This window comes from Mobula birostris, chromosome 8, assembly GCF_030028105.1.
Source record: "Mobula birostris isolate sMobBir1 chromosome 8, sMobBir1.hap1, whole genome shotgun sequence".
Classification (NCBI taxonomy): domain Eukaryota; kingdom Metazoa; phylum Chordata; class Chondrichthyes; order Myliobatiformes; family Myliobatidae; genus Mobula; species Mobula birostris.
The window spans coordinates 20,477,935-20,483,934 of NC_092377.1; the positions used below are offsets into that span (position 1 = coordinate 20,477,935).

Here is a 6,000-nt window from a genome sequence, read left to right on the forward strand (position 1 = left end):
CTGCTCAGCATTTATCACGATCATCCCTCAGAGGCTCAAGCAACACACATCAAAGTTGCTGGTGAACGCAGCAGGCCAGGCAGCATCTGTAGGAAGAGGTGCAGTCGACGTTTCAGGCCGAGACCCTCCGTCAGGACTAACTGAAGGAAGAGTGAGTAAGGGATTTGAAAGTTGGAGGGGGAGGGGGAGATCCAAAATGATAGGAGAAGACAGGAGGGGGAGGGATGGAGCCAAGAGCTGGACAGGTGATAGGCAAAAGGGGATATGAGAGGATCATGGGACAGGAGGTCCGGGAAGAAAGACAAAGGAGGGGGAACCCAGAAGATGGGCAAGAGGTATATTCAGAGGGACAGAGGGAGAAAAAGGAGAGTGAGAGAAAGAATGTGTGCATAAAAATAAGTAACAGATGGGGTACGAGGGGGAGGTGGGGCCTAGTGGAAGTTAGAGAAGTCGATGTTCATGCCATCAGGTTGGAGGCTACCCTCAGAGGCTGGTGAGTGAACTGTCCTCAGTTGGACTCAGCACCCGTATCTGTAACTGGGTCCTGAACGTCTTAACAGAAAGACCCCAGTCACTCCGAGTTGGCAGCAACATTTCAAGTTCCATCTCGCCAAGCACTGGTTCTCCCCAGGCCAGTGTTCATGCTGCTGACTCATGACTGCAATGCCACATCCAACTCAAGCCGCATCATCGAGCTCACTGATGATACAATAGTGGCTGACTTCATCAGCAACAATGATTGGTCGGCATACAGGGAGGAGGCAGAGAGGCTTGTCAAATGGTTTGAGACAACAACCCACTGCTCAACGTGGACAAGACAAAAGAGATGATTGTGGACATCAAGAAGGCGCAGGGTCGACCATTGCCTCTCCATGGTTCTGCCTTGGAGAGAGTGAAGATCACGAAGTTCCTTGGAGTGCACATAATGGATGACCTAACCTGAACCCATGGCAATTCCTCATTAGCCAAGAAGGCACAGCAGCAGCTACATTTTCTGAGGAGACCGAGGCGTGGAAAGCTCCCCACCTTCATTCTACCAGCATTCTACAGGAGCACCATCAGAGCATCCTGTCTGGCTGCATCATTGTGTGGTTCAGAAGCTGCAAGGCATCAGAGTGTAAAACCTGACAGAGGACAATACAAACCACAATGGATCACCAGGGTTTCCCTCGCCCTGTTTTTACATTTACTGGGAGTGTTGTAGAGGAAAGGCCTGAGACATTATTGAGTATCCTTACAACCCATTCCAAAATCTCTTTGATCCACTTACCATCAGGAAGGAGGTACAAGAGCATCAGGACTAGGACTGCCAGAGTGGGTAACAGCTTCTTCCCTCTGGCTGTGAGACTAATGCATACTCTGCCACCACCAAGGTCTCGTCACTAGGGCAGCAAGCTGCTTACTGTTTACCTGTGCAGTGCACTACCTGCATTTTGAATTAGCTTATTAATGGTAATATTTTGCTTTACGTGTTGTGTGTGATATATGCATTGTGGATGCACTATGGTCCAGAGGCAAATAGCAGATACAAGGGGGCTTAAATTCAAGGTGTTGGGAGGAAAGAATAGGAGGAATATTAGAGGTCTTTTTTCAAAAATAGAGAGCGGTTGATGCGTGGAATGAACTGCCAGGGGTGGTGGTAGAGGCAGATACACTAGGGACATTTAAGAGACTTAGATGGGCTCACGGATGGAAGAAAAATGGACAGTTATGTGGGAGGGAAAGTTTAGGTTGATTGTAGAGTAGGTTAAAATATCAGCACAACAGCATGGGCCAAAGGTTTGTATGGTACTGTTCGATACTCTATGTTCATCATTGCTTCTACATTAGCTCTCTGCCTCTCTGCAATCCTCTCCTGCTACATTTCTGGTTTCCTGTAAATCTCCAAACAATATTACTCTTCTGTCAGCAATTAACACTTACGTCCCTCCCCACTAATCTCCCTCCCGGCCAGCACTTATTCTTGCAAGCAGCAGAAGTGCTACACTTGCCCATTCACCTCCATTCAGAATGCCAAACAGTGCCTCCAGGTGAGGCAACATTTCACCCGTGAATCTGATGGGTTGTCCATTGTATTCAATGCAGCTTCCTCTTCATTGATGTGACCCAGCGTAGAGTGGGGAATGCTTATTTAATTCATTTATTTATTAATTTATTCGTTGAGATAGAGTGTGGAATAGGCACTTCCAGTCCTTTAATCCTTCAGCCCAGCAATCCTCCAATTTAATCCTGACCTAATCATGGGACAAATTACAGTGACCAATTAACCTACCAACTGGTATGTCTTTGGACTGTGGGAGGAAACCAGAGCACCCAGAGGAAAGCCATGCACTCACGGGGGAATGTACAAACTCCTTACAGGCAGCAGTGGGAATTGGACCCAGGTCACTGGTACTGTAAAGCGTTGTGCTAACCAATACTCTATCGTGCCGCTTTCTCGAAAACCTACACTCGTTTCGCCAAAAGCATGATTTCCCAGTGTCCAACCATTTCAATTCCAGTTCCTAATCCCACTCTGACATGTTGGTCCATGGCCTCCTCTTTTGTCATGATGAGACATCTCTCAGTTTGGAGGAGCAACACCTCACATGCTATCTAGGTAGCCTCCAACCTAATGGCGTGAATATTGATTTCTCCATTCCCCTTCCCTCTTCTTCATTTCCACGCCCTCTTCCCCCTCTTACCTCTTCTCCTCACCTTCCTGTCACCTCCCTCTGGTGCCCCTCCACCTTTTCGTTCTCCTATGACCCACTCTCCTCACCTATCACAGTCCTTCTTCTATAGTCCTTTACCTTTCCCACCTATCACTTCCCAGTTTCTTACTTGGTATACCCTCCCCCAACCATCTGGCTTCACCTATCACCTTCTAGCTTGTACTCTGTCTCCTCCCTCACCTTCTTATTCTGGCATCTTCCACCTTCCTTTGCAGTCCTGATGAAGAGTCTTGGCCCAAAACTTTGACTGCTTTTTCATTTCCATAGATTCTGCCTGACCTGCTGAGTTCCTTCAGCACCTTAAGTGTGTCGCTCTGGATTTCCAGCATCTGCAGAACCTCTTGTGTTTATAATTAACACTTTCAGCTGCCTGGACCTCAAGTCCAGAAATCCCTCCATCTTTTCTTCTCCTCCTCTATCCACTCCTCCCTTCTCTATTATCTCCCTTGGCAACCAACTCTTTGATAACATTTTATCATTATCTCCTTCTTTGGCTCGTTGTGATTTTTTTTCTTTAAAACTAATCCTGTGATGTGTTTAATGCTATTTTAGTATGTGAAAGGGGCTACGGAAATCCAAAGACTTGTTATTGTTGACTGTTACATTCTGAAACCCAACCCTCAACAAATCAACCATTGTTTTCAATTTGGTATATAAAGTGATCCTAAATCTCCAAAATAAGAAGCTCCAGTGAGGACTATGATCCTTGCCACTGGCACTAAACATGTGAAAGATTATCAGCTGCTGAATGTAATCACCTCTTTCACATCAGATCAACGTGTTTGCAACCTACGGGTGACAATCTCACTTGCACTTAATGTCTAGGAGTTAAAAAATGATTTCCTCCCTCAAAGGTTTCACAGTTTGTAGTAGTCACTTACTCCTTGAGGTGGAAGACATGGATCATCATGTTATGTGAGCACAACAAACACTTACAATCCTGGTTTGATCTTACAGTATGCTTCCCCAATTAAAGGGTTGGTTTTACCCTGGTACCGCCCCATTAGGTGTAAGAAGAGGGCTCAGATCCTACTCCATAAACTCATGATCCTTTGTGCTCTGTGTTAATCTAAGAGCCCTTCCTCCCACATGAGCACCAGGAGCCAGACTTTTCCCAGCAGCAGTCGTAAAGACAGCCATCTCTGACGGGAGCTTTAGTCACAAAGACTATAAGGAAGTAAGTGGTCACATTACTGATGCACATTAGAATAGAAGGCTATTCTGTGTGAGAGCTTTATAGCAGTAGAAACAATGGGGCCTGATAAGACCATCAAACTGTGAAACATATGAGTAGAAATAGCCCATTGATGGAGGCATTGATGTTACACTGGCCACAGACCCATCCCTAAATCTGGGGAATGATTCACTCAGACTCCCTAATAAGTAGACCAGTGGAAATTTCTCTTTGTTAATGATGCTATTTCAAAATCACTTCCTTTATCCTGTAAACTAGCTTTTACTTCCTACAGTGCAGTGTAGAATCAGAATCAGGTTTAATATCACCGACATGTGTAGTGAAATTTGGTGACTTTGTGGCAGCAATACATAACAACAGAAGAAGAAAGCTGAATAGTTAAATTAAATAAGTAATTCAAAAATAGAAATTAAAAAGTAGTGAGGTAGTGTTCATGGGCTGCTTGGCCTTTGGGTCCATGCCAACAGTCATCACAGTCACCCCGTCACCCTCATTCCCCCCTCCTGACTCCATCGTGCCCACATTAGGTCTCTCGGGTACACTTTGCTTCATTTGGGCCTATTACCTGCACTAAGAGATAGCTCACGGAAACCTGCTCACCTACAAGCATGGCTGAGCTGGGAAGAAACCGGAGCCCCTGGTAGAAACCCAGAGAGTCACAGGAGAACATATTAACGCCACACAGATAGCACACGAAGTCAGGATCGAACTCAGTTCCCAGGACGCCATGAGGCATCAGCACAAACTGCTGTGCTGTCTTGTCTACACAGTCAGTGAATATACTAGTGCAGTGTAATCTCAGGCAAAGGGATGTGGAGAGAGTTTTATGTCAAAAAAATAAAGAGGGACTTGAATTTATACAAAGCCCTCACAGCTCTGGGACATCTTAGAGATTTTCACAGCCAGTGAAGGGCACTTGTTTCCAATTGTCGTGGGCTGCAGGAAGCACAACAGTCCGTATCAAGCTCACTAGCTCCAGTTAATGGTGCCAGTGAAAATTACAGGATATGGCACCTCAGTAGCCGGATACCACCACATCTGAGTGTGCAACTTCACACCGTGTGAGTGAACATTGTACATCTAGTTGGAGAAAATGTTACAGGTCAACAGGACAAACTGTGCACTTCATCAACTACCTTATTCAAATAGATCAGGCTAACATTTTCCTTGTGCTGGTCGTCCATCAACTCCTCCCTCCATAAACAAATTCAAGAGAACGTAACAAAACCAAGGGTTGCTCTGTAATTTGATAGTAATTGCCTTGACCTACAGTATATATGTATGTGTGTGTTCCTAAATGAGTGTACGATGCATGTGTGTCTATTCATGTGCGTATGTATGTGTGTGTGTGTGTGTGTGTGTGTGTGTGTGTGTGTGTGTGTGTTTGTATAAATGTCTGGATGTGAGTGAGCGTGTTGGTCTCAGCTGTACCTGATGGCAAACTTGTAGCTTGAACACATTGCAATGTATTAGGTCGAGACTCTCACTCACAATGCACACTTCTCCACCTCCACTTTTCAGAAATAACACAACACAACATAACTCAGACTTACTTAGTTCCTCTTTGTTCACTGGTGGTAGAAGATCCAGTCCAATATTCAAAAGCTTTCCAAAGTTTCCAAAGTTTCAGTCCAATTTTTCACAGCACAATGGAGCAACCTCTTGTGACTGCAGGTCAACCTGAAGTCCCAATTCACCATGAAGCCCTGGTACAGTTTGGTAAGAGATCGGTCTGGAGGGTGACCCACATCCCACAACTCTGCAGAGTGTTCTGCATACTGTTTCCAACTGTTTTGGGCTGTATTGGCTCCAGATTGCTTGGCTTAGTGCTGTCACACTTCCTCCTATTCTTTCCTAACTTAGTCCATCCTGCTGAATTCATAGCCTTTTTCCTTTCTGTGACTATAAATAGGACCACCACACATTTCTTTTCATTTTGCCTAGGTTATGTAGCAAAGGCAGGAAATGTTTCTAAAGAAAACAGACAAAGCTTTAGCATTTTCAACAAGACAGGGGTATTTTAAATGCAACTCCAAAGTTTTGTCTGTGATTTAAATAATTCTTTTCAGCATCATGTCATGCTTCATGGGT

General features: G+C 45.0%; 1 protein-coding gene across 1 annotated transcript in view; it reads right to left on the bottom strand.

The window, feature by feature from the left end:
• rasgrp3 (RAS guanyl releasing protein 3 (calcium and DAG-regulated)) overlaps positions 1-5,710 on the bottom strand; it is a 161,122-nt gene extending 155,412 nt beyond the window's left edge. The window contains exon 1 of the mRNA XM_072264870.1: positions 5,463-5,710. The gene's annotated coding sequence lies outside the window, so the exon portion shown is untranslated. The remainder of the gene's footprint in view (positions 1-5,462) is intronic.
• Between the last annotated feature and the right edge of the window lie 290 nt (positions 5,711-6,000).